At 39.8% G+C, this 19,121-nt stretch overlaps 1 long non-coding RNA gene across 3 annotated transcripts in view; it reads right to left on the bottom strand.

Annotated features, from left to right (window-relative positions):
• Nucleotides 1–6,587: 6,587 nt before the first annotated feature.
• The window catches only part of LOC133569827 (uncharacterized), a 90,024-nt gene continuing 77,490 nt past the window's right edge, over nt 6,588–19,121 (bottom strand). For all 3 annotated transcript variants that reach the window (XR_009809923.1, XR_009809925.1, XR_009809924.1), the window contains exons 2-4: nt 11,054–11,132; nt 8,489–8,615; nt 6,588–6,713 (exon numbers count right to left, since the gene is read on the bottom strand). This is a non-coding gene — a long non-coding RNA (uncharacterized LOC133569827). The remainder of the gene's footprint in view (nt 6,714–8,488; nt 8,616–11,053; nt 11,133–19,121) is intronic.

The raw sequence follows: 19,121 nt of genomic DNA, 5'->3' as shown, positions 1-19,121 counted from the left end.
AGTGTTGCTGGGTCAGGTTTGGTTTTGGAATTGGATTGCATTGTAATGGTATTACTGTGTAGTGGTTTGTTGGATTGATTAAAAAAAAAAAAAAAAAAAAGAGAGAATCGATTTTGAATCGCACAACGTATTCGAATCGATTTTTTCCCACACCTCTACTGAATAATGACACATTTTTATTCTTATTTTTTTACCAAAACCCTTTGGGGTCCCCGGGATCATAACTGAGTGGAGGCCTAAATGTATATTTTTATACATATATTGTATTTTTTTTGTTTTTTTTTTAATTACAAAAATGGCCACCGCTTGCTTGGATTTTTCAGTGTGCAGCCCTCGGTGGGAAAAGTTTGGACACCCCTAGTTTGATTGATTGATTTAAAAAAAAAAGAGAGAATCGATTCTGAATCGCACAATGTATTCGATTCGATTCGTATTCGAAACGGTTTTTTCCAAACCTCTACTGAATAATGACACATTTTTAATTTTTTTTTTTTACCAAAACCCTTTGGGGTCCCCGGGATCATAACTGAGTGGAGGCCTAAATGTATATTTTTATACATATATTGTATTGTTTTTTTGTTTTTTTTAATTACGAAAAATGGCCACCGCTTGCTTTGATTTTTCAGTGTGCGGCCCTCGGTGGGAAAAGTTTGGACACCCCTGGTTTGATTGATTGATTGATTTAAAAAAAAAGAAAAGAGAATCGATTCTGAATCGCACAACATATTCGAATCGATTCGTATTCGATTCGATTTTCTCCCACACCCATACTGAATAATAAAACATTTTTAATATTTTTTATTTACCAAAGTTTGGACACCCCTGGTTTGAATGATTGATTAAAAAAAAAAAAATAGAATCGATTTTTTCCCACACCCCTACTGAATAATGACACATTTTTTTATATTTTTTTTTTTTTACCAAAACCCTTTGGGGTCCCCGGGATCATAACTGAGTGGAGGCCTAAATGTTTATTTTTATACATACATTGTATTGTTTTTTGTTTTTTTTTAATTACAAAAATGGCCACCGCTTGCTTTGATTTTTCAGTGTGCAGCCCTCGGTGGAAAAAGTTTGGACACCCCTGGTTTGATTGATTGATTAAAAAAAAAAATACAATCGATTTTTTCCCACACCCCTACTGAATAATGACACATTTTTTATATTTTTTTTGACCAAAACCCTTTGGGGTCCCTGGGATCATAACTGAGTGGAGGCCTAAATGTATATTTTTTATACATATATTGTATTGTTTTTTAAAATATAAATTAAGGAAATGGCCCCCGTTTGCCTGCGATGAGGTGGCGACTTGTCCAGGGTGTACCCTGCCTTCCGCCCGATTGTAGCTGAGATAGGCGCCAGCGCCCCCCGCAACCCCTAAAGGGGAATAAGCGGTAGGAAATGGATGGATGGATGGGCCCCCGTTTGCTTTGATTTTTCAGTGTGGAAAAAGTTTGGACACCCCTGGTTTAATGCATCCAGCGGGGCGTCACAACAAAATTAGGCATAATAATGTGTTAATTCCACGACCGTATATATCGATATTGGTTGATATCGGATTCGGTAATTAAGAGTTGGACAATATCGGCAAAAAAGCCATTATCGGCCATCTCTAATAGTAGCACATTTTCTTGCAGTTACATCCCTAGATGCATGTTTTATGTATGTATGATGACTTGAAAGCATGCAAATAAAGCGTGAAGTACAGTACAGCACGTCTTCAACCTTAAGGGTGTTTAGTGAGTGGTAATTTACATCTCACATCTACGCTTTCTATAAAAGTAGAAGTGCTCCTCCACAGGCGGATGTCACATGGTGGCCACAAAATGTCACCACATGGTGATTTATATTCGAGGCGTATTGTATTGGCGTCCTCAAACATTGACATTTTCATATTCTTTCCAGCATCACTCTTGAAATAAATAAATAAGAGCGAAATGATCAGCATGCGGGCAAGGTACATCTCAGAGGAAGGCCATGTGACGTCCTGTCAGGTGGACGTGAGCATGTCCACTCTCACTGGTGTAATTATGCATTCCACTGAAGGGAGCTGAGTGCAAAGTCAAAACTAGTGAAGCCCCGAGGACACCACCTCTGATGTTGGATGTGTGTGTGTGTGTGTGTGTTCTGGCAATGCTGTCTTAATACGGACATCGCTCTGTTTACACCAGGGGTGTCCAAACTTTTTCCACTGAGGGCCGCACACGGAAAAATTAAAGCATGCGGGGGCCAATTAGAGGTGGGTAGAGTAGCCAAAAACTGTACTCAAGTAAGAGTACTGTTACTTTAGAGATTTATTACTCAAGTAAAAGTAAGGAGTAGTCACCCAAATATTTACTTGAGTAAAAGTAAAAAGTATGTCGTGAAAAAACTACTCAAATACTGAGAAACTGATGGGTAACCTGATTACAGCAACAAATAATGCACAAAAACATAAAAATAGCAATGAGCAAATTCAGAGCCAGGAATATCTCTTAAGCAAATAAAACAATAATATATATTAAATAATAATACATTAAAATAAAAAAAAGGCAAATTGAGCCACAATAACTTAACAGCACCATAGGCTCAGTAGGCATTGATTTATTGATTGATTGATTGAAACTTGTATTAGTAGATTGCACAGTACAGTACATATTCTGTACAATTGACCACTAAATGGTAACACCCCAATAAGTTTTTCAACGTTAATCAATTATTTAATAAATGACCAAGTCGAGGTGATCTACCTCATATATACATACACACACGTATCATATACATACACACACATATATATATATTAATATGTCCAGGGTGTACCCCGCCTTCCGCCCGATTGTAGCTGAGATAGGTGCCAGGGCCCCCCGCGACCTCAAAAGGGAATAAGCGGTAGGAAATGGATGAATTTAGTGTTGCCAATCAACCTATTCCCAGGTGCATGTCTTTGGAAGTGGGAGGAAGCCAGAGTACCCGGAGGGAAGGGACATAGCCCTGTTGTGGAAAACAAAAATGTGTGTATATGTGTAAATATTTGTGTGGTGTGTGTGTATATATACATCCACATATATATATATATATATATATATATATATATATATATATATATATACATATATATATATATATATAAATATATATAATGTATATATTTACATATATACATACATACAGATGTGTTGTATATATATATATATGTGGATGTATATATACACACACACACAAATATTTACACATTTACACACATTTTTGTTTTGCACAACAGGGCTATGTCCTTTAAAAAAAGTATAATTTATAGGGGTTCACAAAAAGTGGATTCACATGCAAAGAGCGATTGTCATTCATCCCAATTCAACATTTTTGGATATATATATATATATATATATATATATATATATATATATATATATATATACATATATATATATATATATATATATATCCATCCATCCATCCATTTTCTACCGCTTATTCCCTTTTGGGGTCGCGGGGGGCGCTGGCGCCTATTTCAGCTACAATCGGGCGGAAGGCGGGGTACACCCTGGACAAGTCGCCACCTCATCGCAGGGCCAACACAGATAGACAGACAACATTCACACTCACATTCACACACTATATATATATATATATATTTATTACATACATACACACAGTATATAATTTATATGTATTTATTTTGCCGTTTTTGTTGACATGTTAAAGGTGTTTTAATGAATATACATGCATATTTAACACATAGATTCCTATCTTTCATGAAGACAGGAATATAAGTTGGTGTATTACATGATTCTGATGACTTGCATTGATTGGAATCAGACAGTTTAGTGCTGAAAACGTCCACATTTTGAAATGGAGGAGAAAAAAAGTTCTTCCTTTCCGTCAAATACCACATGAAAGTCGTTGGTTTTTGGCATCTTATTTGTCCAGCTTCTTCTATATTCGTTTTTATACACTTTACAAGAGATACATTGGTAGCAAACTCCGTAGTTTGCTCGCTTGTTTGCGCTGGCTTTCGGAGACTCTTATTTTGTCAGCGCAGGCGCGATGGAGCGGCGCTTTTATTGTGAAGACAGGAACTGTGCGATCAGTCTTTAGGCTTTTGACGGGAAGTACGGTTGAAATAAAAAGTGTCTTTTTTCCTTTACACTTTGGATTGATTGATTGAAACTTTTGTTAGTAGATTGCACAGTACAGTACATATTTCGTACAATTGACCACTAAATGGTAACACCCAAATAAGTTTTTCAACTTTTTTAAGTCGGATTCGACGTGTGACGGTCACGTGACCGCCTGGATCTGTTTGATTGGTCCAACGTCACCAGTGACTGCATGTGATTGGTGAAACGCAGGCATGCGTGGATCCTACTTTGAAAAACCAAAACAAACATTAATAGATCGATAAAAAAAAAGTAGCGAGTAACGAGCTGAATGTACATGAATGGAGCGGAGTAAAAGTAGCGTTTCTTCTCCATAAATATACTCAAGTAAAAGTAAAAGTATGTTGCATAAAAACTACTCTTAGAAGTACAATTTATCCCAAAAGTTACTCAAGTAAATGTAACGGAGTAAATGTAGCGCGTTACTACCCACCTCTGGGGCAAATATATAGATTTTTAAAAATGATTTTACCTTTAGGGGTACCGGGAACCGTAAAGGGTCTCACATAATAAAATGTTAAAAATAAGTCAAATTTTTATAATTATTTTTTATTTAAAGGGGAACATTATCACAATTACACAAGGGTTAAAACCAATAAAAATCAGTTCCCAGTGGCTTATTTATTTTTTTCAAAGCTTTTTTCAAAATTTTACCCATCAGGCAATATCCGGAAAAAACTGCTTCAAAGTGTCTGATTTTCACCATCGCTATATCCACCCGTCCATTTTCCTGTGACGTCTTTGTGTGATGCCGATACAAACAAACATGGCGGATAGCACAGAAAGATATAGCGACATTAGCTCGGATTCAGACTCGAATTTCAGCGGCTTAAGCGATTCAACAGATTACGCATGTATTGAAACGGATGGTTGGAGTGTGAAGGCAGATAGCGAAAACGAAATTGAAGAAGAAACTGAAGCTGTTGAGCCATATCACGACAGACAGCGGCAACGAGGACGAATTTGGCGATCTCTTTCTAACCAACGATTGCATCTTTTGACCACTGGTGCAACTTGAATCCGTCGATTGGTAAGTGTTTGTGTCACACCTATGGATCATGCTTTGTTTTGGTCATGTTCGGTTTGGTTTTTTGGACATTTGGTTCCGTCTTTTCACTTCCTGGTTTGTTTTGTTACCATAGCTACTCATTAGTTTCCCCTAGTCACGCCCCGATCATCAGCCTCTCACACCTGTTTCTCATTACCACTGCTACTATTTAAGGATTTTACTTTCTGTCCAAAAAACCAAACCGAACATGAGCAAAACAAAACATGATCCATATGTGTGACAGTTTGTTTGGCATTAAATGTGGGTGGAGGGAAAGGCTGGATGCAAATATAGCTACAAATGAGGCATACTGATGCAATATATACATACAGATAGCCTAAATAGCATGTTAGCATTGATTAGCTTGCAGTCATGCCGTGCGCAAATATGTCTGATTAGCACATAAGTCAATAACATCAACAAAACTCACCTTTGTGATTTCGTTGACTTTATCGTTGGAAATGCATCTGCTTTGAGTGTCGCGGGATATCCACACATCTCTGTCGTAGCATCGCTATCGCTATCGTCGGTAGCGATACTACGAAAGAGCAGAACAAACGAGGGATTTTCGCATCTTTTGACCACTGGTGCAACTTGAATCCGTTGATTGGTATGTGTTTGTTTGGCATTAAATGTGGGTGGAGGGAAAGGTTGGATGCAAATATAGCTACGAATGAGGCATTATGTACATACAGCTAGCCTAAATAGCATTTTAGCATCGATTAGCATGCCGTGACCATTGATATGTCTGATTAACACACTCCACGTAAGTCAACTTGAATTCATCTCTGTTCGTGTTGTTACACCCGCCGACAACACACCGACGAGGCATTATGTCTCCAAGGTACGGAAAACAGTCGAAAAAACGGAAAATAACAGAGCTGGTTTGACTTGGTGTGTGTAATGTGTTTGAGAAAATGGCGGATTGCTTCATGTTGTGACGTCACGGGTGAAAGGTCATCGCTCCGACAGCGAACAATTGGAGCTTTGATATATAAACTATCAGACTGCGTGGTCGGTAGTAGTCGGTTTCAGTAGGCACTCCAAACACTCCATTTTCAAGTCTTGACGAAGTAGCATTTAGGGAAATAAGCACAAACTGCCTCCGAACCCGCCCCTAGCTAGAGGAGCCCAGCACACCAGTTTAGTGGGGAGGGTAAAGAGCAGGCTTTGCTACACGTCTTAAAGTAAAGCTCCCAACTGCCTGACATTTAGCTGGGAGCTTTCAGTTTATTCATATGCAATTACTTCAGCAAATAGGCTACTGTAGCATCATGCTGTTGGTAAAATGTGAGCATAATGTTAGCACTTTAGCACAATGTTAGTATCCTCCCTTCCCTGTCCATTCTTTCCCCACTGAGACCCACACACTGAAAAATCAAACCATGCGGGGTCATTTTGTTGTCTTTTATTTTCAGAACCGATTCGATATATGGATTTTTTAAAAACGTTTATGGCTTCCCTCAAGGGCGACTTGTCCAAGGTGTAGCCCACCTTCCGCCCGAATGCAGCTGAGACCCACCGCGACCCTGAAAGGGACAAGCGGTAGAAAATGGATGGATGGAAGGGCATCCCTCAAGTTTGGTCAGTCACTCATAAAAATGGGGAAACAAAATAAGTCTTGTTTTATTTAATTTGATTTCAATGCTAAAATGTCCAGACTAACCACAGATCCATCTATTGATATAACATTTCCTCAATGTTTTTTTATGTTTTATACCTTTTTCATTGAAGAAAACCTGTTTTTTTTATGGCAAATACAAAATATGCAACATTTTCCAACCCGACAAATGTTAAAAGTGGGGTATATAATGTAAAGTAATTGGAGCCTTAATTAGTTGAATAAATCATAACATTGATTTTAGTTTTTTTAATCGTACTAAAATTCACAGGAATTTAAAAGGTCCCATTCACAAAAGTGTTGAAAACTAAAAATAAAAAAATAAAAAAAAATAAAAAAAAAAAATATATATATATATATATATATATATATATATATATATATATATATATATATATATATATACATACATATATATATATATATATATATATATATATATATATATACATACATATATATATATATATATATATATATATATATATATATATATATACATATATATATATATATATATATATATATATATTAGAGATGCGCGGATAGGCAATTATATCATCCGCATCACCAATGTCGTCATCCACCCGCCGTCCACCCGAACCAACATTTTATCAGGACCGTACCCGCCCACCAACCGCCCGCTGAAATATATCAGAGATTACCCGCCCTTCCGTTATTACACGTACAAGATTGAAAGGCATACTGGGTGATACAGAGTACACTGATGGTTGTGATATAAACAACTTTAACACTTACTAATATGCGCCACGCTGTGAAGCCACACCCAACAAGATTGACAAACACATTTCGGGAGAACATCCTTACAGTAACTCAACATAAATGCAACACAACAAATACCCATAATCCTTTTGTATTCGTGACCCTTCCTGAATATATTTTACACCCCGCGCCCCCAACCCCGCCCACCTTACCGACGCACAGGAGGTGGGGGGGGGCGGTGTTTGCTGCTAGCGGGGTGTATAAAATAGTCAGGAAGTATCATGAATACAAAGGATTATGGGTATTTATTGTGTTGCGTTTATGTTGTGTTACTGTGAGGATGTTCCCCCGAAATGTGTTTGTCGTTCTTAATTGGTGTGGCTTCACAGCGTGGCGCATATTACTAAGAGTGTTAAAATTGTTTATATCACAACCATTAGTGTACTCTGTGTCACCCAGTATGCCTTGCAGTCGTGTGCGTGTTGCTGCGGAAGCGACACGCAACATGATGCTGGACTGACAAGCAGGTTGTACATGTTGAAGTACAAGATATAGCCAACGGCATCATAGCACGCCCCAATACTTATAATCTGGGTTACTACCAGCAGTCATTCAGGAGAATAATAGCGCCTCTTATTCGGATCTTAAATGTCATTTTAAATGGCAAAGTGTACCGATCACAGAACCATGCATATCAAATATTCCCGGATGGTTCAACCACCACCCGCCCGAATCTAATTAAAATCTTTTTTTTCATCATGTCAACCGCCCGACCCGCGGTTTATCCGCGGACTCCGTGGATGAGACCGCAAACCGCGCGTCTCTACTATATATATATATATATATATATATATATATATATATATATATATATATATATATATTAGAAGGCAAAGCTAGTTACACTATAGATGGAGCTAACATTGCTAATGTATCATTCACGCATATCTAACTACTTACAGTTTCATTGTCTCCGTTTTAGAAAATCCATCTTTACACTGGCGCAGGTTCTTGAAGCAGGACTCTTCGAAGTGGTGCACAGGCTTGGAGCGACCACCTCACAGTTGAAGGCACATTGCCATGAACCCTACAAGTAAAGAAATACGGCAGTTTTTACTTCAGACGAAGCTCAAAGTGTGTTATGCCGGTTAAAGCAAACAAGAGTCAGAGCATTTTCGTCATTGGGATTCATGGTGGACATGTTGTGGATTAAAAATGCTCCTATATGAATTAAAAACGGCAGACTCGCGCAAAGATATTCGGGTAAATCTTTACCATATATGGATATTCCGCTCACGTCATAGAAATGGGGCAAATTCCAAACAAACCGTTTGGAGGAAGTATGAAGGACTTTGGGAAGGCCATCCCAAAACCTTAATTCTAGCCTTATTTAGCCATTCCTTTACCACTTTTGACGTGTGTTTGGGGTCATTGTCATGTTGGAACACCCAACTGCGCCCAAGACCCAACCTCCGGGCTGATGATTTTAGGTTGTCCTGAAGAATTTGGAGCTAATCCTCCTTTTTCATTGTCCCATTTACTCTCTGTAAAACACCAGTTCCATTGGCAGCAAAACAGGCCCAGAGCATAATACTTCCACTGTTAGGAACTGGAGAAGGAGGGACCCCGGGGTGCAGAGACAGGACGCAAGTTTGAATAACAAAAGGGAATATATTTAATCAGTCCAAAAAGTGCAACGTAAAGCGATGGGGTATAAAGGGCACACCATGTACAGTAACTGAAGCTTGTTCCACAGTGGTTGGCAGTGGGAAGGCCGGGACGCACAAGGGCGCAGGAAAAGTCTTTACTGCCTCAGTGAGGCTAGAAAATAAAACATCACAAGGTTAGGAAATACACAAATGTGGAATTGAAACAGACCGGTCTGACGGAGCGACGCAGGCACATGCACGTGGGAGGTGCAGGAACAGAAAATTAACCGACAAGGACCAGTAGTGGGTAACGGGCTTATATACTCCGTGGGAAGTGTTTGCAGGTGTGTCTAGTGTCCGCCCCTCGCTGAAGGCTAATCAGCTGAGGAGAAAAAATCACAACCAAACGAGAAGGCAGGGAAATAAAAACATCACAACCACCACCATGCTTAGCGGTAGGCCTGGTGTTCCTGGGATTAAAGGCCTCACCTTTTCTCCTCCAAACTGGGTATTGTGGCCAAACAGCTCCATTTTTGTTTCATCTAACCTCCAGAAGGTCTTATCTTTGTCCATGTGATGTCAGATGAAACAAAAATTGAGCTGTTTGGCCACAATATATATATATATATATATATATATATTGTGGCCAAATGACTGCTGGTAGTATATATATATATATATATATATATATATATATATATATATATATATATATATATATATATATATATATATATATATAAGAAATACTTGACTTGGTGAATTCTAGCTGTAAATATACTCCTCCCCTCTTAACCATGCCCTCGCCCCAACAACACCCCCGTCCCACCCCACCACCCACCTCCCGAAATCGGAGGTCTCAAGGTTGGCAAGTATGCCAAAGTTTAGTCTTTGTTTTAGTTTTGTTTCCCTCGTCAAGTTGTGCTTTGGCCTTTGTGCGCCTTTGTGTTTTCACCTTTTCTGAGTTAAAAATTAAATCATGTTTACAGCCGCACGCCATGTCCCAAAGGGGAACGACCCCGCAGCAAGCTGCTACTCCCCCATCGTCACAATAAAAGCCTGCAGAATTAATCCCGACTCTGCATCTGAGTCCTATCTCTTTACCAAGCCTGACATCAACATTTTTAAAACTGACATGTAAAAAAACCTGAATTGACCAAGCCAAAAAAAAAAAACTAAACCAAAAAAACAAAACGTGTTCCCTGCCAGGCTTAATAAAAGCACTTTAAAATTGCAGCATCCAGGCTAAAACATTTCCAATGCACTAATGCGGCACCTTTGAGACGGTGAAAAAAAAAAATAAAAAAAAAATTAAAAAAAATCTAACATTGGACCTTTTAAAAAGGTAATCTCACTCAAAATGTTGAAAAAGACAAATACATTAATATTCATCTTTTAATGCATTGAAGCGCCGCTTTGTCGGGGTTCAGCTGTTATGCATTTGAGGCCACACACACTTGATGATGTGGCCTACTTAGCAACATCATTGCTACATAATGCCTGGAAACATCCATGTTTATCGCTTGGTAAAGAAAGTCTGACCTCCTTCCCAGCCATTATCCCAACATTAAACGCCGCATTATATCCAATTTCAAGTGTTTTTTTTTTACTGTCGCCTCTCGCTGACTCCGCCGTCCATTTAGATGTTGGCGAGGGCGTGGGCTTCAAACTGCACTTGAACCGCCGCGGTGATCGCTGTCGTGATGGAGCAAACTTTTGCACAGGTGAGAAGTTTAAAACTCGATGGAATGTTCGTTTTTTTTTTTTTTACTCGCCAACGATGACCTCACCGGAACTCAAAGTGTGTTTTGGTGAACACGTGGTTGTTTTCTCAAGGTTGATGCAAGCACCTTGATTTATTCATTGAATGGCTTACTTGAGTGTAGCGGTGTGTTGTCATGGCGACGGCAGCACCTTGAGCACAGGCGATGTACACCCTGAAAGGCGGCTTATTTCTGTGCAAAAGAGACAAAAAGGACATGAAGTGAGGAAAACATGAATGAAGGTACGCGCCTTGAAGAGACATCATATTCAATATCGAATTGGTACTGTATTAGCCTTTCCAACGTTTCCCTGGTTCTAAAAAAAAAAAAAGGCTGCGGGCTGAGCCAGGACAGGCGATGTAATTTCAAACAACTCCATTTTAAGATTCTCAAAAAAAAGCTCTGTTTGCAAAACCAGTGAAGTTGGCAATGTTGTGTAAATCCTAAATAGAACCAGAAGACAATGATTTGCAAATCCTTTTCAACTTATATTCGCTTGAAAAGACTGCAAGGACAAGATATTTAATGTTCCAATTGAGAAACGTCATTTTTTTTTTTGCAAATAATCATTTAATGGCAGCAAAAAAGTTGGCACAGGGGCATTTTTACCACTGTGTTACATGGCCTTTCCTTTTAACGACACTCAGTAAATGTTTGGGAACTGAGGAGACCTATTTTTGAAGCTTTTCAGGTGGAATGATTTCCCATTCTTGCTTGATGTACAGCTTAGGTCGTTGTAAATTGTATGCTTCATAATGTGCCACAATAATGTGTATATATATATATATATATATATTTATATTTTATACAAACCTCGTTTCCATATGAGTTGGGAAATTGTGTTAGATGTAAATATAAACGGAATACAATGATTTGCAAATCCTTTCCAACCCATAATCAATTGAATGCACTACAAAAATAAGATATTTGATGTTCAAACTCATAAACTTAATTTTTTTGGGCAAATAATAATTAATTTAGAATTGCGTGGATGCAACACGTGCCAAAGTAGTTGGGAAAGGGCATGTTCACCACTGTGTTACATCACTTTTTCTTTTAACAACACTCAATAAACATTCTGGAACTGAGGAAACTAATTGTTGAAGCGTTGAAAGTGGAATTCTTTGCCATTCTTGTTTTATGAAGAGCTTCAGTCATTCAAGAGTCCGGGGTCTCCGCTGTTATATTTTACGCTTCATAATGCGCCACACATTTTCCATGGGAGACAGGTCTGGACTGCAGGCGAGTCAGGAAATTACCCGCACTCTTTTACTACGAAGGCACATTGTTGTAACACGTGGCTTGGCATTGTCTTGCTGAAATAAACAGGGGCGTCCATGATAACGTTGCTTGGATGACAACATATGTTGTTCCAAAACCTGTGTGGACCTTTCAGCATTAATGGTGCCTTCACAGATGTGTAAGTTACCCATGCGTTGGCCACTAATGCACCTCCATACCATCACAGATGCTGGCTTTTGAACTTTGCGCCTAGAACAATCCGGATGGTTATTTTCCTCTTTGTTCGGGAGGACACCACGTCCACATTTTCCAAATATAATTTGAAATGCGGACTCGTCAGACCACAGAACACTTTTCCACTTTGCATCAGTCCATCTTAGATGATCTCGGGCCCAGCCAAGCCGGTGGTGTTTCTGGGTGTTGTTGATTAATGGGTTTTGCTTTGCATAGTAGAGTTTTAACTTGCACTTACAGATGTAGCGACCAAATGTCGTTACTGACAGTGGTTTTATGAAGTGTTCCTCAGCCCATGTGGTGATATCCTTTACACACTGATGCCGGTTTTTGATGTAGTAGCACCTGAGGGATCAAAGGTCCGTAATATCATCGCTTACGTGCAGTGATTTCTCCAGATTCTCTGAACTTTTTGATGATTTTACGGACCGTAGATGGTAAAATCCCTAAATTCTTCGCAATAGCTCGTTGAGAAATGTTGTTCTAAAACTTTTCGACAATTTGCTTTCAAAGTGGTGACCCTCACCCCATCCTTGTTTGTAAATTACTTAGCATTTCATGGAAGCAGCTTTTATACCCAATCATGGCACCCACCTGTTCCCAATTAGCCTGCACACCTGTGGGATGTTCCAAATAAGTGTTTGGTAAGCATTCCTTAACTTTAACAGTATTTATTGCCACCCTTCCCAACTTCTTTGTCACGTGTTGCTGGCATCAAATTCTAAAGTTAATGATTATTTGCAAAAATGTTTATCAGTTTGAACATCAAATATGTTGTCTTTGTAGCATATTCAACTGAATATGGGTTGAAAATTATTTGCAAATCATTGTATTCAGTTTATATTTACATCTAACACAATTTCCCAACTCATATGGAAACGGGGTTTGTAGACGTACGAACACACACAGTACATAAAACAGAACAAAAATACAGTATGAAATGCATAATCACATTATTTTAAAACAGTGCCTGTGCATAGTTAATAAAAGGCATCTAATAAATAAAAAATAAATAAAAAATTCTGTACATTTGGGTGCATATATACTGAGGTCCACAAGTATTTACACACCCTGCAATTTAGAAATTAAAACATTTGGGAGAGGTCTGAAATATTCATCGTAGATGTATTACCACTGTTAGAGACATCATCTAAAAAGAAACATCTGGAAATCCCATTGTATGATTTTCTTACTGATTTATTTGTAAGTTACTGGGGTTCATAAATTTTTGCACACATGAGAATCAGCAAGAATAATGACTCTCAAAGACAGGGGTCCCCAAATGTTTTGACTCGGGGGCCACATGGGGTTAAAAAAATGTAGCCGAGGACCGGGCTGTGAAATATATATCAGGTCAGGAAATAACACAGAGGCTATTTCATCCCTACGAGCCTTTTTCGCAAGTTTCCCTGCTCTTCAGGGGATTTTATAATAACAAAGGCTCCAGCACCCCCCGCGACACCGAAAAGGATAAGCTTATATAATAAAGTCCCCTGAAGAGCAAGGAAACACGCGAAACAGGGGATTTTAGAATAAAATATATAATAAAATCCCCTGAAGAGCAGGGAAACCTTCGAAACAGACTTGTAGGGATGAAAAAGCCTCTGTGTTTTTTCCTGACCTAATGTTTATTCCGTTTTCCCCCCGGTATTGAGCAATGCATAACGGATAAACCACAATAAGCTCGACTATGTATATATATATATATATATATACATATATATATATATATATATATATATGTATGTATGAAGGTGTGGGAAAAATCACAAGACTACTTCATCTCTACAGAACTGTTTCATGAGGGGTTCCCTCAATCATCTGGAGATTTTAATGAAAAAGCATAGCTCGGTTGGTAGAGTGGCCGTGCCAGCAACTTAAAGGGTTGCAGGTTCGATTCCCGCTTCCGCCATCCTGGTCACTGCCGTTGTGTCCTTGGGCGAGACACTTTACCCACCTGCTCCCAGTGCCACCCACACTGGTTTAAATGTAACTTAGATATTGGGTTTCACTATGTAAAGCGCTTTGAGTCAATAGAGAAAAGCGCTATATAAATATAATTCACTTCACTCCAATGGAAGCATTCACATACAATGGTTTATATAGGGCACAGAGTGGGTGGGTACAGGCAGGCGTAGGGTGTGGTGATTGGCTCATGTGTTACCTAGGAGGTGTTTCCGTCTGTGGCGGCATGTTGAAATGATTTCACTGCGCTTGTTGAGGGATGACAGGTCTGGATTATATATAATAAACAGTTTCTCTTTCAAGCATAGGTTGCATCTTTTATTACCACTGTTGTAAGGTGTGCTAGATGCAAGAACTTGCCATGTTATTGAATATTCAACATTATTGTCTTTGAGGTTCCAAATGTGCTTGCTGAGTTCTGTAGAATTCCGCAAAGTCTGGTTTCTAAAGGAGGCCTTGTGATTATTCCATCTGGTTTCAAACGCTCCTTCGGTTAATCCAACGTACGTGTCGGTACACGTACGTACACACCTACATAATGCGCTCTACCACGGTATCGAGCACTATTCTCTGGATAATCCAATCAAGACATATATATATATATATTCAGAGAGCAACGATGTCACATTATCAATGGGAAAATGCATTTTTAAACAATATGATTTGCCTGAGCAGCTAGGAGACACAGAGTAACAAGCGGGAGGAAATGAATTAGAGAGGACAGATTTAAAATAATGAATATACTAAAATAAAATTAAAATTCAATATTTTAACTTAGGGCATCCCGCGAGCCGGATTTTGGACGCTGGATTGCCGGTTGTGGCCCGCGGGCCGTAATTTGGGGACCCTTGCTCAAAGAGCTGTCAGTCTACTTAAAAAAAAAAAAAAGTCCAGCTTTACCCTACGACTAAACACACACCCACCTGTGCAGCCCACAGTCAGTCAAGGTCCAACTGCTACCATGGGCAAGACCGGAGAGCTGTCAAAAGAGACCAGAGACAACATTGAAGGGCTCCACAAAGCTATGGGACAATTGGGAAGCAGCTTGGTGAGAATAGATCAACTCTTGCAGCAATTGTTAGAAAACGGAAGAGGCTAAACATGACTGCTAATCTACCTCAGACTGGGGTTTCATGGGAGATCTCTCCTCGTGGGGCTTCGTTCATGATAAGAAAAGAGAGGAATCAGCCCATAACTACACGGCAAGAGCTGGTGAATGACCTGAAGAGAGCTGGGACCTCTGTTTCCAAGGCTACCAACAGTAGAACACTACGATGTAGTGCTTTAAAATCATGCATCGCACGGAAGGTTCCCCTTCTTAAGTCAGACCATGTCCAGGCCCCTTTGAAGTTTGCCAGTAGCCATCTGGATGACCCAGAGGAGTCATGGGAGAAAGTCATGTGGTCAGATGAGACGAAAATGAAACTTGTTGTTATAAACTCCACTCGTCGGGTGTGGAGGAAAAAGAGGGATGAGTATCATCCCAAGAACGCCATCCCTATAGTGAAGCATGGGGGTGGAAACGTCATGCTTTGGGGGTGCTTTTCAGCAAAGGGGACGGGACGACTGCACTAATTTGAAGGGGAACATTATCACAATTTGATAAGGGTTAAAAACAATAAAAATCAGTTTTTCAAAATTTTACCGGTCCCGGAATAACCCTAAAAAAAGCTTTAAAGTGCTTGATTTTCGCTATTTGCGATGCGACTATCCATTTCCCTGTGACGTCATACAGTGCTGCCAATGTAAACAAACAATGGCGAATAGCACAGCAAGATATAGTGACAAAAGCTCGAATTCAGACTCGGATTTCAGCGGTTTAAGCGATTCAACAGATTACGCATGTATTTAAACGGATGGTTGGAGTATGAAAGTATTGAAGAAGAAACTGAAGCTATTGAGCGAATAGCTATTGACGCTATTCATAGCCATAGCATGGCCGAATAGCTGCGTTAGCATCGCCGGTAAAATGTGCGGACCAAACGATCAGTACTTTCACATCTTGTGACACTGGAGCAACTTAAATCCTTTGATTGGTAAGTGTTTGTTTCGCATTAAATGTGGGTGGAAGGAAACGTAATATAGTTGCAAATGCATCTGCAGGTTATCCATACATCTCTGTGCCATGTCTGCTTTAGCACCGCCGGTAAATAGCATGTTAGCGTCGATTAGCGTAGCATGTTAGCATTTATTAGCTGGCAGTCAACATCAACAAAACTCACCTTTGTGATTTCGTTGACTTTATCGTTGCAAATGCATCTGCAGGTTATCCATACATCTCTGTGCCATGTCTGCTTTAGCACCGCCGGTAAATAGCATAATAGCGTCGATTAGCGTAGCATGTTAGCCTCAATTAGCTGGCAGTCACGCCGCAACCAAATATGTCTGATTAGCACATAAGTCAACATCAACAAAACTCACCTTTGTGATTTCGTTGACTTTATCGTTGCAAATGCATCTGCAGGTTATCCATACATCTCTGTGCCATGTCTACCTAAGCACCGCCGGTAAATAGCATGATAGCGTCGATTAGCGTAGCATGTTAGCATCGATTAGCTGGCAGTCACGCCGCGACCAAATATGTCTGATTAGCACATAAGTCAACATCAACAAAACTCACCTTTGTGATTTCGTTGACTTTATCGTTGCAAATGCATCTGCAGGTTATCCATACATCTCTGTGCCATGTCTACCTTAGCACCGCCGGTAAATAGCATGATAGCGTCGAGTAGCGTAGCATGTTAGCATCGATTAGCTGGCAGTCACGCCGCGACCAAATATGTCTGATTAGCACATAAGTCAACATCAACAAAACTTACCTTTGTGATTTCGTTGACTTTATCGTTGCAAATGCATCTGCAGGTTATCCATACATTTCTGTGCCATGTCTGCTTTAGCACCGCCGGTAAATAGCATGATAGCGTCGATTAGCGTAACATGTTAGCATCGATTAGCTGGCAGTCACGCCGCGACCAAATATGTCTGATTAGCACATAAGTCAACATCAACAAAACTCACCTTTGTGATTTCGTTGACTTTATCGTTGCAAATGCATCTGCAGGTTATCCATACATCTCTGTGCCATGTCTACCTTAGCACCGCCGGTGAATAGCATGATAGCGTCGATTAGCGTAGCATGTTATCATCGATTAGCTGGCAGTCACGCCGCGACCAGATATGTCTTATTAGCACATAAGTCAACATCAACAAAACTCACCTTTGTGATTTCGTTGACTTTATCGTTGCAAATGCATCTGCAGGTTATCCATACATCTCTGTGCCATGTCTACCTTAGCACCGCCGGTAAATAGCATGATAGCGTCGATTAGCATAGCATGTTAGCATCGATTAGCTGGCAGTCAGGCCGCTACCAAATATGTCTGATTAGCACATAAGTCAACATCAACAAAACTCACCTTTGTGATTTCGTTGACTTTATCATTGCAAATGCATCTGCAGGTTATCCATACATCTCTGTGCCATGTCTACCTTAGCACCGCCGGTAAATAGCATGATAGCGTCGATTAGCGTAGCATGTTAGCATCGATTAGCTGGCAGTCACGCCGCGACCAAATATGTCTGATTAGCACATAAGTCAACATCAACAAAACTCACCTTTGTGATTTCGTTGACTTTATCGTTGCAAATGCATCTGCAGGTTATCCATACATCTCTGTGCCATGTCTGCTTTAGCACCGCCGGTAAATAGTATGATAGCGTTGATTAGCGTAGCATGTTAGCATCGAAAAAATGGAAAATAACAGAGCTGAGACCCAATGTTTGTAATGTGTTGACAATGAAAATGGCGGCTGTATTACCTCGGAGACGTCACGTTCTGACGTCATCGCTCCAAGAGCGATAAACAGAAAGACGTTTAATTCGCCAAAATTCACCCATTTAGAGTTCGGAAATCGGTTAAAAAAATATATGGTCTTTTTTCTGCACCATCAAGGTATATATTGATGCTTACATAGGTCTGGTGATAATGTTCCCCTTTAAGGAGGGGATGAAAAGGGCCAAAAACCTCCTTCCCTCAGTCAGAGCATTTAAGATGGGTCGTGGCTGCGTCTTCCAACATGAAGCACACAGCCAGGATAACCAAGGAGTGGCCCCATACCAAATATATCAAAGTTCTGGAGTGGCCAAGCCAGTCTCCAGACCTAGATCCAATGGAAAATCTTTGGATGGAGCTGAAACTTTGTGTTGATTGGCGACAGCCCTGAAACCTGACAGCTCGAGAGAAGATTTGTGTGGAGGAATGGGCCAAAACCCCTGTGGTCGTGTGTGCAAACCTGCTGAAGAACGACAGGAAACGTCTGACTTCTGTAATTGCAAACAAAGGCTTCTACATTATTTATTAAAGGCCTACTGAAATGAGATTTTCTTACTTAAACGGGGATAGCAGGTCCATTCTATGTGTCATACTTGATCATTTCGCGTTATTGCCATATTTTTGCTGAAAGGATTTAGTAGAGAACATCGACGATAAAGTTCGCAACTTTTGGACGCTAATAAAAAAGCCTTGCCTTTACCGGAAGTAGCAGACGATGAGCGCGTGACGTCACCGGTGTGAGGACTCCTCACATCCTCACATTGTTTACAATCATGGCCACCAGCAGTAAGAGCAATTCGGACTGAGAAGGCGACAATTTCCCCATTAATTTTGAGCGAGGACGAAAGATTCGTGGATGAGGATACTGATAGTGAAGGACTAGAAAAAAAAAAAGACAAAGAAAAAAA

The sequence above is a fragment of the Nerophis ophidion genome, linkage group LG15 (genome assembly GCF_033978795.1).
Source record: "Nerophis ophidion isolate RoL-2023_Sa linkage group LG15, RoL_Noph_v1.0, whole genome shotgun sequence".
In the NCBI taxonomy this organism is placed as follows: Eukaryota; Metazoa; Chordata; class Actinopteri; order Syngnathiformes; family Syngnathidae; genus Nerophis; species Nerophis ophidion.
Note: the sequence above shows the minus strand (reverse complement) of the source record. Positions and strands in the feature narration are given on the sequence as shown.